This window comes from Pleurodeles waltl, chromosome 11 (genome assembly GCF_031143425.1).
Source record: "Pleurodeles waltl isolate 20211129_DDA chromosome 11, aPleWal1.hap1.20221129, whole genome shotgun sequence".
Lineage (NCBI taxonomy): Eukaryota > Metazoa > Chordata > Amphibia > Caudata > Salamandridae > Pleurodeles > Pleurodeles waltl.
The window spans coordinates 317291541-317308916 of NC_090450.1; positions in this window are offsets into that span (position 1 = coordinate 317291541).

Below are 17376 nucleotides of genomic sequence, written 5' to 3' on the forward strand. Positions count from 1 at the left end.
TGGCTCAGAATCGCTATTTGCGATTCGGTAGTAGCATTTGCGATTTTTAAGAAATTGCTATTACCAATTCACAAAATGATACATACCATTTTGCGAATCAGAAACAGCAATTTCTTAAAAATCGCTATTAGAGAATCGCAAAGTGGATTCTTCATACATCTGGCCATTAGAGAATGATTGTTGTAATAAGTGCTCAACAGCATCCGATTCAAGTACTTTATTACACAAGGTACAGAGCATGGAAAGACACGGTTCGCATCCCAATCTCCTCCCTCCTACCAACCCACTCCCAACGTTTTTTACTAGAATGGTACAGATGGTTGCAAGACTCGGCACAAGCCCTTTGCAAGAAAAGGCATGAGCACAAAACACATCCTACTCCTTATAAAAAACAATAACACCCCCCCCCTCTTTATAAATAACAATATATCAGAGCTTAAAGACAAAGGCCCTCATTACGAGTCTGGCAGTCAGTGTACCGCCGAGGTGGAGTTGGCAGATGCACCGCCATAGGCCTAACGGTAAAGACCGCCATATCACAAGTACTGGGAAGGCACCTGCAGAACACAGCCAAGTCACCTTTTGGACAGCCACAGCAGAAGGGGCTGGTGCTCCAGGCAGAAGCCATCTTCAACCTGGCAGTCAGGCAGGTTGCCACAACCATATTACAAGGTTCCACACCGCCAGGATTTCCGGGGCTGTACCACCGCCACCAAAAGCCTGGCGGAAACTAACAATATAAAAGGGAACACCTACCTTCAGGAACATAGGCACGTCCGTAGGCGCCATGGCACGCGAATTGCAACTCCTCCCAATACTCTACCTGTCCTGCAAGTCCCGGACCAGCGACCACGACACCAACCGTAAGTACACCAGCCTACACACACTGGAGGGAACGATGTAAGTATTCACACACACACACACAACCCACACTAGACACGGGGAGCCACACCCACACACACACGCGAACACCTGTATTTCCACACACACACACACACACACATGCTAATACCCACAACCACCACACATTCATGTGGAAGGAAAGCCAGGACAAGGTAGGTACAACCAACACCTACAGTGTGGTGGCATGATTATATTAGACCATTAACAATACTGAATGAAACTATGAATACACAGGCCCATTGCCAGTCCAATAGTCCACAGTACCCCGAGCACACGGGGCACAATCTGACACCCCAACTTGACTCCTGACTGCAAAGTGCAACCCTCCACAGGGCAGGGGCATCCATGGGGTATGCAGGCACCTCAGGGGTGAGGTGGGGTGGCGGGGGGATTTGGGCTTGGATGGGGGTCCATATGGGTGGACTTGGATGGGGAGGTCCTTGGGTTTGCCCTTGGAGCAGAGGGAGCCAGGGGGGTGTTTGGGCTTGGAAGTGGAGGGAGTGCGCTTGGCCTTGGAAGTGGAAGGAGTGGGTTTGGCCTGGAAAGTGGAGGGAGTGGGCTTGGGCTTGGGTTTGGCAGCAGAAGCAGTCAACGTGATGGGGCGGAAGTGACAGGTAGAGGAGGTGCATGGGAAGGGGCAGTGGCACACTGGGAGGCAGAAGGCAAAGGCATTGGAAGGGTAGGAGGGCGCTTGGGGGGAACAGGGACTGGGTCAGTGGTGGGGAACAGGGAAAACTCATTGTAGGAGGCTGGCCTGGTTTGTAGTGGGTACCCAAGATACTTACACCTTATACCAGGTCCAGTTATCCCTTATTAGTGAAATGTAGTCAGTGTTCTAGCAGCTTATAGAGGTAGCTATAGCAGAGCAGCTTAGGCTGAACTAGGAGACATGCAAAGGTAATGCGCTACCACTTATAGATACATAGTACTTATACACAAGTATAGACAATACTCAGTGTTACCAAAAATAAAGGTATTTATTTGGGTGACACAGTGCCAAAAATATCTTAGAGACAAATCTCCTTCTGGAGGTAAGTATTATACACAATATATACAATAGACACCAAAATAAGGCAAGTAATTAGTCATAAGACAGTGCAAACAATAGGAAATGCTATAGAATGCAATGGGAGAAAATAGGTCTAGGGGCAACACAAACCATATACTAAGAAAGTGGAATGCGAATCACGAATTCCCCCCTAGACAAGTGCAGTGTGTGCAGAATCGCTGGGAAAGTAAGAATACAGTAAAGGTAAGTAAATTACCCCACCCCAGAGCCCAGAAAAGCAGGAGTACAGTACTGCAAGTTTCCTGAGGACACACTACACCTCGTGATTGGAATTATTGTAAAGAACCAAGACTGCAAACAACAAACAGTGGATTCCTGGATCCGAAGACCTGCAAAAGAAGGGGATCAAGTCCAGAAGTCTAAAGAAGTTGCAGGAAGGACAGGGGCCCCTGCCAACCCAGAAGAGGGTGCAAAAGAAGAGTCCCCGGTTGGATGAAGACTGCTGAAATGCACCCTAGGAAGTTGCCAGCAGGTTCCTGCATGATGCAAAGGATGTCCCACGTCATGAAGATGGATGCAGGAGAGTTTTGGTGCTGGAGTCCTCCAACAAGCCTTGGTTCCAGCAAAGTCGCGTTTTGCATCAACTAGGCGCTATCTTGACCCAGGAGGGACCTGGGAGCCTCAACTCTGTGTGAGGAGGAAGAGGGGGCGCTCAGCGCTCCAGAGAGCCACCAGATAGCACCCACGGGTGTCCCAGGACACGGGGACAAAGGAGGTGCAAAATGTGGTTGGTGCAGCACTGAAAAAGAAGGCCCCACGCTGCCGGAGATGAACTCAGTGAGTTGAGCGTCGCAGGATAGAGTGCTGGGGACCTGGGCCAGGCTGTACATGAAGGAATTTTGCAAATAGTGCACAGAGGCCTTAGGAGGTGAAGAAGGTGCGGTGCACAGGGGTACTGTCGTTCTTGGGGAAGGCAAGGTCTTACCTTCTCCAAATTGCAACAGCAGGACCGTCTCTGTCGATGGGTTCCACCCTCTGTGTTCCAAGGAGCATGCTCATCGCTCTGAGAGGAGTCCAAGAGAACCGGTCGTCGACTTAGAGAGTGCCTGCGTGAGCAGGGGAGTTACTCCGTCACCCCACGGGAGATTTCTTCGGTCCTTCTGGTGCAGGGTGAAGACAGGGAGCCCTCAGAGCGTGCACACCTTGGAAACTGTTGCAGTTGCTGGCTGGAGCTGAAGTTGCAGAGGAAAAGTATCCCTTGTGGATACTTTGTTGCTGTTCCAGTGGTTCCTGGAGCAGGCTGAGGTTGATCCGAGGTCAGAGGATGAAGCAGTAGTTGCAGAGGATTCCTTCTGGAAACTTGCAAGTAGAATTTGAAGAGAACCCACAGGAGAAACCCTAAATAGCCCTGAGAGGGGGATTGGCTACCTCGTCAGGTAAGGACCTATCAGGAGGGGTCCCTGACGTCACCTGCTGGCATTGGCCACTCAGAGCCCTCCAGAGTGCCCCCACACCTTGCAAAGCAAGATGGCTGAAGTCTGGGACACACTGGAGGAGCTCTGGGCACCACCCATAGGGTGGTGATGGACAGGGGAGTGGTCACCCCCCTTTCCTTTGTCCAGTTTCGTGCCAGAGCAGGGGATAAGGGGAACCTGAACCGGTGTAGACTGGCTGGCATCTGTGCCCTTCAAAGCATTTCCAGAAGCTGGGGGAGGCTACCCCTCCCCAGCCTGTAACACCTATTTCCAAAGGGAGCTGGTGCAACACCCTGCTCCCAAAGGTAATGCTTTGATCTGCCTTCCTGGGACTGAGCTCCTCAGACCCCATGAAGGCAGAACCCTGTCTGTGAGGTGGCAGCAGCTGTAGCTGCAGTGCAAGCCTCAGAGAGCTGATTTGGCAGCACTGGGTGTCTATAGTGGAGCCCCCGGATGCATGGAATTGGCTCCCCAATACTAGATTTGGAATGGGGGGACAATTCCATGATCTTAGACACCTTACATGGCCATATTCGGAGTTACCATTGTGAAGCTACATATAGTTATTGACCTATATGTAGTGGATGTGTTTAATGGCGTTCCCACACTCACAAAGTCCCGGTAAATGGCCCTGAACTATGTGGGGGCACCTTTGCTAGTGCTAGGGTGCCCTTACACTTAGTAACTTTGCACCTAACCTTCAGCAAGTGAAGGTTAGACATATAGGTGACTTATAAGTACTTAAGTGCAGTGAAAATGGCTGTGAAATAACATGTGTGTTATTTCACGCAGGCTGCAGTGGCAGTCCTGTGAAAGGGTTTGTCTGCGCTCCCTATGGGTGTCAAAAGAAATGCTGCAGCCCATAAGGATCTCCTGGAACCCCAATGCCCTTGGTACCTAGGTACCATATACTAGGGACTTATAAGGGGGTCCAGTGTGCCAATTGAAATTGGTAAATGAAGTCACGAGCCTATAGTGACAAATTTAAAAGCAGAGAGAGAATAAGCACTGAGGTTCTGGTTAGCAGAGCCTCAGTGACACAGTTAAGCAATACTGACAACACACACATTAGGTCACAAACTATAAGCAGTGGGGTCCTGGCTAACGGGATCCCAGTGAGACAGGCAAAACACACTGATATATAGGTTTTTATCTATGAGCACTGGAGTCCTGGCTAGCAGGATCTCAGTGACACAGTGAAAACACACTGACACACACTCACAAACAGGCCAAAAGTGGGGGTAACTATGCTAGAAAGAGAATACCTTCTCACACATGGGTAGGGGCGTCCGGTGTGTCCAGGGTCAGTGTGTCGTTGGTGGACTGTCTAGTGGCCCCAGATGGCCCAGGCAAGTCGTCCTCATCCAGACATCTATTGGGGTCTTCATCCTGAGGAAGGCTGTCTAAGCCTGGCATCCTCTGCAGAGTGTCAGTGGCAGGGGCACCTGTGGATGGATACGGTAGATGTTAGTTGTGTGACTGTAGTTGTTGTGTCCCTGTTGTAATGCATGCAGTGGCTCGACTTGCTTACCAGTGATGGAAATAACAGCTGCTGCACTGCAGACATTGATTTGGATTGGATTGTGGGAGCTGTGGTTCTTCACATTGTGGTTGACATCCGTGCATTAGGGGTGTGTGAGTAGGGATGGTGGGAGTGGGTTGCTGTGGCATGCAGAGGAGGGGCGTTGGATGTCTGGGACAGGATCAGTGGGGGGCAGTTTGCAGTGGGTTGGAGAGTGGTAGGAAGGCATGCTGGGCATGGGTGTTTGGTGCCTGGGGGTATTGCTGACTTACCAGAGTCGAGCCCTCCGCTAATGCCAGTCAGGCCCTTTGGATACATGATGTCCAAGACCTTCTCCTCCCAGGATGTCAACTATAGAGGAGGAAGTGGGGGCCCACCGATGGTCTTGTTACTGGCTATCCTCTGCCTGGATGCCATGGAATGGTCCTTCCCCCTGAGGTCGTTCCACCTCTTCCTGATGTCCTTCCTTGTGCGTGGGTATGTACCAACTGTGTTTACTCTGTCGACAATCCTCTGCCATAACTCCGACTTTTTGGCTATGGATGTTTGCTGTACCTGGACTCCCATGAGCTGTGGCTCTTCTCTGATGATCTCGTCCACTATGACCCGCAACTCATTGTTGATAAACTGTGGGTGCTTCTGGCATGACATGTTGTGGGCTGGGTATGTGGTGTGCATGTTGGGTGCAGTGCGGGGTGTGTGGTGTAGGGGTGTTTGGCTGTGTATGCTGGTGAGGTGTGGTGTTGATTTGTGCAATGTGTGCTGTGTGATATTTGTTTGCTGTGTTTGGGGTGTGCTTCGTCTCAAGTGAGGCTGTGGCTGCTCGTATTTGTCACAAGGGATTTTTGGTGGGGGATGCTATATGGTGGTGTGGTCAGGTGTGCGTGGTGTGTGTATTGTTATCAGGTGTGGGAAATTTGAACTAGCTAATGTGATGTTGGCCACTTTCAGTGGTGCCAACGGTATTCGCTGTGCATGTTCCGCTGTGCTGGAGGTTGCCTCATAATATGGCTGTCAGAATGGTGTCAGCGTAGCGGGCCGGCGGTTGATCAGTCACTCTTTTGACATGGGTTGGCCTGGCGGTGTTGGTTTTGTGTCTCTATTTGGGCGGTTTGTGTTTTGTGACTCGAAATCTGGCAGTCGCTATATCGCCACCACTGTCGGTATGGTGGCGCCATTTCACACGGTGGTCTTCCCCGAAAAACCACTAAACTCATAATGAGGGCCAACATTTTCCTTAAATATAAAACAAATAAAAGGGAAAAAAAACAGTACAAGTACTTATACAATTATATGAGAAATAAAAATAAAAAAATGCACCAAAAGTCATTTACTAAATTCATGTAAATAGTCCTTCAACCAGGTAGGTGGCTTCCTTATTCTACCATGTTCTTTAATATTTATATCAGCTGGTGCTTCGGTCTGCCGCTGAATTGTCTCATTACCCCTTAATGACTGTGTTTCTTGTTCCTCCAAAATTTGATTATCAGAACTCTCACTGATGGTCAAATCTGCTGTAGCACTCTTATCACACAATTTTTCATTCTCATCAAACCATTCAAATGATTCATTTTGACTGACATCTCTCCCTTCTTTAATATTACTCAAAGCAAGATGTTTAAGATTTCAAACCTTGCCATTGCGTAATCAAACCACATTGTGTAACACTTCCACAACTTCTTCTGGGTCATAGAATTTGTTGTCCCCTTTTGTTACGAAACAAGTTTCTTTATGCAGACCCAGTCCTCCACCTGAATGGACACAAGTTTAGTACTGTTTAGTATCAGAGTTATGTTTACTTTTCAAACGTCCTTCACTTATAATGTTCCTAACACCCTCAATAGACCATGGTTTCACATACGTGCCATTCAACCAGCTTGGACAGTACTTGGATCTCTGGTTTCTCCCCCTCATGATTAACAAGGGAGACAACCCCGTTGCTTCTTTCTTAGTAACCCTGTAAACCCAAACTGCCTTTAGTACCTGAACATCCTAGTCTTTGTTATTTATCCCTGCAGATTGTATCATTCTTTTAAGAACAAGGTTACATTTTCCACCATACCATTCCCACTAGGATTATGCAACGAGTTGTTTTTCAGTCTACACCCTACTTTTTTACAATATTGAATGAAGGTATGTGACCTAAATTGTACTCCATTATCACTTACTACAGTGGATGGAATGCCCTAAGAGCTGAAAACCTGATCTATGAAACTTAATAGTGAATTGGAATCTGCATTCTGTACAAATTTGACCTGAGGCCACCTTGAAAATAAGTCCATAATCACTATGATGTACTTCTGCAGAGGTCCTACTGCACTCATTACATCAATTGTTATGGAATCGCATGGATTCTTTGGTCCAACATTTCCACTCATTGGGGGCATGCAGTTCTGAAGAGACTTGTCCGCTCTCAAACATTCCATTCATTCTTTAATAGTACGTTCTGTCTCGGAATCTATACCAGGCCACCAAAACAGCATTTTAACTACAGCCTTGGTACGATTAATACCAAAATGACCTTCATGATACAGTGCCAAAATGTTATTGCGACGCCCTCAAGGAGAAATTATTCTCTCTCCCCTCAATAACATTCTTCCCTCAAAGGAAAGTTCGGAATGTATTTCCCAGAAAGGTCTGACTTTGTCTGTTAACATCCTTTTACTAGGCCACACCTCTTCAAAGTATTTCATTACTTCCTGTAATACAGTGTCATTTTTATACTCCTGCTCCCATTCCTCGTTATTTATTGCTGGAACTCCATTATCATGTATTAATGCTATTTGAAATTCACTCCACACGTCATCTTCACACTCCTCTAGTTGCACAGGCATTCTAGATAGCAAATTTGCTACTGCGTTTTCCTTTCCTGGCATATATATAATATTGTAGATAAACTCTTGCATGCAAATAGAAATCCTAGCAATTCTTGCTGATGCAACAGTGGTACCTTCTGTTGTTAATAATTTAACTCAAGGTTTGTGATCACAACGGATTGTAATGGGCTTAAACCACACAAATGCGCAGAAGTGTTCCAGCGCTTAAGCACATGCAAGGGCTTCTCTTACAATAGTAGGGTATTTTTCTTCCGATGGTGTTAATGACCTAGAAGCAAATGCTATCAAAGTTTCTCCAACCTTTTTATTTTTTGGCTAAGCATAGCTCCCAATTCTTTATTGCTAGTGTCAGTCGAGATTATGCATTCCGCATTGGGATCAAAACTTCCTTACCTGGTAGCTTCAGTGATTCCATCTTTTATGGTTGCAAAGTCCTTTTCACATTGTTGTAATTATTCAAATTTTGTACCCGATTTAAGAAATTGCTGATGAAAAAACACTTCTTTGCAAACTTGGGTATAAATATAGCACAAAATTCTGCCAGACCTAAAAATGATCGAACCTCCTCTTTACTTTTAGAAGAGGGAGCTTTTCTAATGGCTTATACTAATTTAGGTGTAGGTCTGACCCCAAACTCATCAATCACATGGCCTAGATAAGTTAAATTTTTCTCTGCAAATTTGCATTTTGAGTATTCCACTTTCAACCCCTTCGACTCAAGAATAGATAATACCTCATCCAATTTTGCATCATGCTCCTGTATATTCTTACCAAAGATCAGAATGTAATCATGGAAAAATCTAACATTCCGCACTTTACCAAATAAACTGAACATCAACAGCTGAAAAACTGCAGCAGCAGACGCCAAGTTAAATTGGAAACACCCATCAGGAGTAATAAACGCTGTATATTTTCGGAATTCCAGGGTTAATGGGATTTGGTGATACTTAGAAGATAAATCAAGGGTAGAAAGCCATCTTGCGTCTTTAAGTAAAGTCACCATCTCATTAATCTTAGGTAATGGAAATTTATCAATGATAACATTAGTACTGAGGTATTGGAGGCCAACACACAATCTTAGATTACAATTACTGCTTTGTGCTACCACCAATTGAGAGATCCACTGCGACGCTTCAACAGGTTCAATTACCCGTATCTCCACCAATTTCGCTAGTTCTTTAGAAACCTCCACTCTTATTGCTATGGGTACATTTATAACTTTATGAAGTTTTGGAACTGCCTGTTTTTTTAGATTAATTTTGTATTTGAAACTCACTAGGTTACCTAATCCTTGCTTGAATACCCCAGGGAATTTTTAAAATATCCTGGTCCGTATTAAGGTGTACACAATCAATACTTGTTCTTTGCTATTTGGGTCTAATCGGGAGGACAGGAAGTGGTGCACGGGCGCCTGATTGGAGACAGGTGAGAGGGGGTGGGCTCTGGGCTTGGGGTTTATAAGGGGGGTGGGAGGGAGGGTCGGTCTCTTTTCTGCGCCGACAGAGGGAGGGAGTGGGTGGATTGTTGAGGAGCGTTTTGAGGCGAGTGGGCAAATTTATAGAGTAGGGCTGAGCATCTTTACGGCTTCACCGTTGCGAGAGTAAGGTGAGCAATCTTCATAAACTTGAAGCGGGAGGCTCCGCGGCCTTGGCGCTGTGTCTGACAGGCGCACCAGGAGTGCAGGCTTACGCGTGATCGCCGGGCGGGCCCCGTAGCTGTTTTTGGCAACCAGCCATGACGCTGAGGCGGTAAAGGCCGCTCTTCACCTTTTAGGTGAAGCCAGCCGTTCTGACCTACTCAGGCCTGGGGTTTTGGACCAGGCCTGGGTCGGAATGACACGGGCCACGTCGAGCCGGGTAGCGGCTGCAATTGCTGCTTGTGAACCCCTTGACTCAGATACAGAAAGGGAGGTGGGGAGGCCACAGGAGCAGGATGCACATGCTGGGGTGGAGGTGCGTAGCGCCCACCCCCGTAATCTTTAGTGGAGAGGCCTTAGGCATACATGAGGCAGGGGCCAGGGGGGATAGTGAGCCAGGTGGAACATTGGAGGGGCCCCCAGGGTAGATAGGGGATATGGTGAGGGGCAGAGCCACTGATTTACAAACAGAGGAAGGGGAACAGCCCTTACCCGGGCCCAGCGGTGAGTGGGCCCCCTTAGACCTGTCCTACAAAAAGTGGGGGCCCAACAACGCTGGGGGCCACAGGGCCCCATCAAAAAAGAGAGGAAAATATACAGGGAAAATCAAGGGGGCTGCCAGATCCAGGGCCACCCTGAGGCAGGCCAAGTCAGCAAAGCCCAAGACAGGCTGGGAGGCTGGGGCCCTTGGGTCCCCAGGCCCCTCAGTGCAGGGAGGCTGGGACCATGCAGAAGCTTTGGACCTGGAAGCCAGGATAAGAGAGCAGCGCAGGGTTGTGGCTGAAACTGAGCCCAGGTGGGCTCAGTTGTGCAAAGACCGGGAAGCAGCAGGTACACGGATGGAAGCAACCATGAGGAGCAGGGAGGTCCCTGACGACAGGGGTCTGCAAACAGCTAGTTCGGGGGCAGGAAGCTGGGTCTGGGGACCACAGGGCGAAGTGGGACGGGGACAAGAGGCTCGTGCGGCCGAAGGGCGGGTCGGCGCTGGAAGCCCCAGTGGCGCACACAGCCACGTGGGAAGAAGCAAGTCAATGCCAACAGCTGAGGTTGGCAGAAGAAGGGCGATGCCAACCGGGCACAACACGGCCCAATCATGTTGGTCTGAAGCACTAGAGGGGTCTGCGGCGGCCTTCTCTACACCGCAGGAGCGTGGGTATCATAAGGATGGTTTGCGCCATGTGGGTCAAGAAGCAACAGCGGCAATACCAATAAAGACTCAGGGGTATGTCGACAATTGGTGTGATTGGGTAGGCGATGAAGAACTGGAATTGGATTATGAGGAAGACGGGGATGATTGGGAAGATGGAGAGATTCGTGAGGAGGAGGTGAGAGGTGTCAGAAAGGGGGGGCGAGGGCACAGGTGCGGCGCAACCTCTTCCTCTGCTTTTGTTTTGCAAGACACCGGTATGGCAGAAGGGTCATCAGGAATACGGCAAACGGTGCCACGTGGTAGAGCAATGAGGAGAACGCCACGCAATTTGGGGGAAACGGACGGAGGTAAGGGGAGATGGTGGTCAGTTTGGGGTGATGTGGGCGGGGGCGCTAAGGCTCAATGCACAGGCAAATCCGTTGGTGTAGGGGACGGGTCAGTTTTGGAAACAACTGAGTTGGCTACAGGACAAAAGGGCGACACGAATAAGGACAAGGAGGCCACTGCTACAGCAGTTTCAGCGGCAGGCAGCCAGAAGACAGGGGATGACACGGGCACTGTGGACAAGGAGGGGGGAAGTCATAGGAAGCGGCTCCCGTACATGGGTCTAGCAATGCCCCTGGGGTCACATGTGGCTGAGAAAACGAAGGCAAAGATATGGAGGCACGAGTACGTAGGCGTATTTAAGCTTCTACATAGGGACATACAGGCTAAAGAGGGATCCAAGGAAGAGGAATGGGAATTAGCGCGCAGGCCCAGGATTCCTATCACAATGGACAATTGGACGTTCGCTTTTCTTATATTCGCCAGCATATATTGTGAGAAATTTCCAGACAGGGCTATAGCTCTTTTCAAATACATGGACATCATATGGAAAGCACAGATGCATTTTGGGGGCTTTGCATGGCTGAGTTATGATGAAGAGTTTAGGGCTCGGTGAGTGTAAATCCGGAAAAGCCATGGGGGGATGTAGACCCTGAATTATGGATGCAATGGATGGCATCGGCACAATCCTCGGCGTCCACACCCACGGCAAGTGGTCTGCCAGTAGTGTATAAGTCTTTTCAGTCCCGTCCCACCCAGGGAGGGGCGGGTGCGGGTAACAAGAACCCGGTGCCCACCACGGGGGCCTGTTGGAATTTCAACAAGGGGTTCTGCTCACGACAACAGTGTAGGTTCAAACATGACTGCTCCAAGTGCGGGGCCGTCACCCAGTCACTCAATGTTTTTCCCTCTTCAGCCCGGCGAAGCAATGGAGGGCATCCAGAGGACGTGGCGTGCAAGGCACTACTGCGCCAAAGGGATCCTACACCAGTTAGATTGGAGACTCTGCTGCCTTGGTTACGCATCTATCCAGATGCGGATAAGGCTTCTCAGTTGGAATGAGGGTTTCGCAAGGGTTTCCGGATGGGCTACCAAGGTCCCCGAACACGGAGGCGAGCAGACAATTTGCGGTCTGCGAAGGAGCAGCCTCAGATAGTGCGTGACAAATTGGCAAAAGAGGTGGCACTGGGAAGAATAGCAGGCCGTTTGATGATTGCCCGAGTGATCATTTGATGATATCCCCTTTGGGAGTCGTCCCCAAAAAAGCACCGGGTGAGTTTCGGGTGATTCACCATTTGTCATGGCCTGAGGAGGCGTCAGTCAATGATTTTATCGCACAAGAAGACCCCAAAGTGGTCTACGTCTCGGTGGATGATGCCGTAAGGTTAGTTTTGAGGTGTGGGCGCAAGGCGGAAATGGCAAAATGTGACACACAATCTGCTTTTAAGTTGTTACCCATTCATCCAGCGGATTTTGACCTGTTGGGTATGCAGCTGGACGGAGCCATCTATGTAGACAGGGTGTTACCCATGGGCTGTGCAATATCATGCACCTTATTTGAAACTTTCAGCACTTTCTTGCAGTGGGTTTTTGTCAGAAGGACTGGCCACCGGACGGTGACTCACCACCTAGACGATTTCTTATTTGTGGGGACGGGTAAATCCGGGGCCTGTGGGCGGGCACTGGCAGATTTTCAAAGTCCTGCGCAGCAGACGGGAGTGCCTTTGGCCCCTGAAAAGACGGAGGGGCCGCTGTCAGTTTTGACCTTTTTGGTCTTCGAGTTAGACGCAAACGCATTAGTGGCCAGATTGCCAGAGACAAAAGTGACAGAGATACTTGAATTCCTGGCAAAGGTGCGGGTACTTCACAAGATGGATTTGCGAACGGCTCAAAAATTGTTGGGCTACCTTAATTTTGCATGCAGAATGGTGAGGGGAGGAAGGACTTTTTGCAGGAGACTGGGGTTATCCATGTCAGGAGCAGTACTACCACACCACAGGATAAGGGTTTCGTTGGCATTAAGAGAGGACATTAGGGTATGGGAAACCTTTCTTAAAGAATTCATTGGGGTACCCATGGCTTTCGGTGATATTGACACAGTGTGGCAGGTTCACATTTTTTCTGATGCAGCGGGAGCTTCGGGTTTCGGTATTTACTGGGACGGGAGGTGGTGTGCTGAGACATGGCCACCGCAATGGCTGCAGCAAGGGAGGAGTATTGCTTTCCTCTAGTTTTTTCCACTTTTGGTGGCAGTAGTGGAGTTGGTCAGCAGACAGAGGGCCAGGGATCTCAGAGTTTTGCGCTTATTGCACGAGTTTATGCTTAGATGTTTATCTCTAAATGTTATTTTTAAAGCTGCACACATACCCGGGGTATACAATGAGATTGCAGATTTCCTGTCTCGTTGACAGTGGCGTCGTTTTCGCGAGTAGGCGCCTGGAGCAGAATGGAGCAAGACTGCGGTCCCGGCAAACATTTGGGAGTGGAGGGCATGATGATCACGGGGCTGGTGGAGATGCCGTTAGCGGTATCCACGCGGCGGAGTTACAGGCTTGCATGGTTTGAGTTTCAATCTTTTGAGGAGTTTTTGGGCAATTTTTGGGCGCAAGATCCACAGGCCCTCCAGGCACGGGCATTACGTTTTGTGCTTTTTATGATTAAAGAGGATTTATCCCCAGCTACCATCGGGGGGAAGTTGGCTGGGGGTTCCTTCTATGGGAAACTTTTCTTTGGTTCTGATCCAGCACGCAATGACCTGTTAGGACGGATGTTGAAAGGTTGGGGCAGGGTTAGGGCCAGTGTGGTCAAGCCGGCGAGAGAACCCATTACCTTTGAAATACTGTTGGAGTTATTGAATGTGTTGCCAGTATGTTGTAAGGATGATTATGAGGTGGGTTTATTTAGCTTGTGTATGGTTTGGATGTTTTTTGGCGTGTTCTGAGTATCTGAACTGCTGGGGGTAGGGAAAGAGATCGGAGTGAGGGTTAAGGAGGTTTGCATGCATAGGGACAGGTTTGGTATTTGGCTCAGGCGCTCAAAAACTGATCAGTTAGGGAAAGGAAAATGAGTATGGTTGGAAAAAGGGGGTGATAAGTTGGCGTGCCCGGTGAAGGCGTGGATGACGTTTTATTCAAAAGCTACGCATGACAGGAGACAGTGGTGTGTTTGTACATGGGACAGGAGGGAAGCTTACTAGCTATCAGCTGTTGCAGGTTTTGAGGATGGCTCTTGGGCGGACAGGCCGGCATGCTTTGGATTTTGGCACACATTCGTTTAGGATTGGCGCAGCTACAGCAGTAGCTCATTTGGGTTGGGACTGGGCGAGAATTAAGGCTATAGGTAGATGAAAATCAAGATGCTGCTAGCGTTATGTGAGGCCATGATGTAGTCAATGGGTTGGGAGAGAGGTCTGAGGACGGAAGACTTGGCTGGGGAGGGGGGTTGTTTCTCATGACAGTTTTTACAGTGTTTTTTCTTTGCAGGATGTGTGGCTGGGCCACAGAAAGACAAGATGGTGACATGGCTGGTCGGCCATTCCTTCATTCATTGGGCGGCGAAGTTCACAGAGAAACAAATTTACGGCAGGACGATGGGACTGCCTAGCAGACACCACGAAGTTTGTTGGCAGGGGAAGAGTGGTATGAGGTGGGGAAGTTTGCTTCCATTTATCACTGCTAATCTGCCGCAATGGGGTTGTCCAGACTTATTGCTGATTCATCTGGGGGAAAATTATTTGGTGAAGCTCTCAGGGCTCACTTTGATACAGCATATGCAAAGAGACTTGGAGCTTTTGAAACAGAAGCTATGGGGGACATATTTGGTGTGGACAGAATTTGTGCCCAGACGGGTGTGGAGAGGGGCAATTAATCATGGAGCATCGAGTGGGCTCGCAAAAAACTGAACAGGGCCATGAGGGTATTTTGTTGGGCTCAAGGGATCAAGGCCCTGAGGCATGAGGACATAAAAGAACAAGATGAGACATTGTTCAGAGCGGATGGGGTACATTTGTCACAGTTGGGAAATGCGTATTATTTGACAGAGTTAAGGTTGTTGTTAGGGGACTAATGGGGCAAGAAGCTGTGGTTTAGGAACCAAGTATAAAAAATAAAAAAAACGAGGAAGCTAGTTTTTTCTGGGGTGGGGCAGCAAAACGCCAAGCGGGTTTTGCTGGATGGCAGAAGATGGGGGAGGGTGGAGCGCCAGATGCGGGCTTGTCCACCCTTCCAAAGGGAAAAACAAGGAGAGGAAGGATCAGAGTAGAGGGGTATGCTACAAGCAAGGAGGGCATGAGAGGAATAGGGGTGTGTCTATGGGAGGAGAATCGAAGAGAGGTTTTGGAAGAGAGAAAGATGATCAAGGGAATCTTTAAGAGTTGGGGCTTGTTAAAATGGGGGATACAGTTTGAAGTTTATTGATGTTTATGTTTAAATCCTGTCCTAATAAATGACCTTTTACACTAATGATGGGTGTCACTGTATATGTGTCCCGATGGAGGGGCCCGCAGAGAGAGAGACTCGTTCTAGTCTCTCCGCGGGCTCTTTCGGGAGGCCAGGAAGTGGCACACGGGCGCCTGATTGGAGACAAGTAAGAGGGGGTGGGGTCTGGGCTTGGGTTTTATAAGGGAGGTGGGAGGGAGGATCGGTCTCTTTTCCGCGCCGACAAAGGGAGGGAGCGGGCGGATTGTTGACCACCCACCCACCCGGCAGATCAAGGAGGTTAGGAGGAAAGAAAAGACAATAGTGGGGGGTTTTAGGAACGGGGTGGAAAAAGGGGGGTGAAGAGTCAGTTAGGGCAGGTGGTTTTATAGGGTTTAGCAGAAGATGGGGGAGGGTGGAGAGACAGATGTGGGCTTGTCCACCCTTCCAAGGGGAAGAACAAGGAGAGGAAGGATCAGAGTAGGGGGGGATGAGAGGAATAGGGGTGTGTCTAGGGGAGGAGAATAGAAGAGAGGTTTCAGAAGAGAGAAAGAGGTTCAAGGGAATCTTTAAGAGTTGGGGCTTGTTAAAATGGGGGATACAGTTTGAAGTTTATTGATTTTTATGTTTAAATCCTGTCCTAATAAATGACCTTTTACTCTAATGATGGGTGTCACTGTATGTGTGTCCCGATGTTCTGTACTAGAACGGTATAGATGGTTGCAGACTCAGCGCAAGCTCCTTGAGACAAAAGGCATGAGCACACAACAATAATGTATTATTCACTATTAGCATAATAACAAATTGTCAGAAAGCAAGGAAAGTGTAGCCCTAGTCCGACGTCCATAAGGACAAGCTGCTGCTTTGCTCCTGGTACTGATTGTGACACCTCCAAGGCCAGGGGTAGCAAAGGCAGTGCCAGCAGTCACAAGGGGCAAGCCAGGGTCCACAGCTACGACCCCTGACGACCCCTAAATGATGTCCATAATGTTATCAGGACAATATCTGCTGTATATTTACTTTGAAAGTTTCAACAAAAATTGTTAGGAAAGCTAGGCATATAGCGTGAAGGGTTAGAAGATACCTCATGCCATGGGACAATGAGAGAGGCTTTGTATATTTTAATCATCTCATCAACTTTATCTGAAGGTTATCGGGAAGAGCATTCAGCTTTCGCATGTTGTGCTGATTGGGTTATCTACCATTGAACGACTAGAATAACAGGCTCTGCTGTTATAATGAAAATAAACCTTACTGCTCAAACAGGTATGTGGGTAGGAAACATCTCTGACATTCAAAATAGGCTTTATTTCTTCTGTGCTAGAATTAGTTTATAGTAATAGAGAATGAGTGCAGTATTACTATGGAAGTATACGACAAGTCTGTTGGAATTGTTCCAGTCATTTATGCTTTTAGCATAGATTGCAGCTAGGATTCTATTTGTCTTTATAGTAGTTACAATTCATATTGTGTGAACCAGGATATGGATTTGATTTTAAAATATTACTTTAAAACATATCCCTTGTTTCCAAATGTTCTACGAAAATGTGTTCTTCCGTAATGAAAGATGGTTTTGGGGACTCATTGTTCCAGTAATGTCTCTGGCATTGATCATTATCTGAAAAACATTTCACTCAAATATTGCTCAGTGGGTTGTGAAGTAGCTGCATCTCAATTGGTTTCCTGTTTCGGTTTATCTCATTGCCGGAGTCTTAGAGCCAGCGCATTTAGAAAACCACATTCTTTCATGGTAAACTACAGGTCAGCCATCAGAAGTGAGGCACACAGATGTCAGCAGTCAAATGCATATTATGTAAGACATATTTGTCAAGTGCACAATGATATCCACAACTGTCCACAACATACACAGTCCCAAAAACCCAGAAATGATCATAATGTCCAGACACAGAGAGAAATATCTGGGTGCACCCACAAATGCCCAATTTCAGTGTCTAAAACCTAGGCACAGCACCAGTTGCCCAGAAGGAGTATCAAATGCTCAGGGAGGACCAGGCCTGGCAGTTCGGGCTGGACTGTTTCCATGAGGAGCAAGGTGCCACAACCCCTTTTGCGCACTCTGTATCTGTGGGTCTGGTGCACAGGGC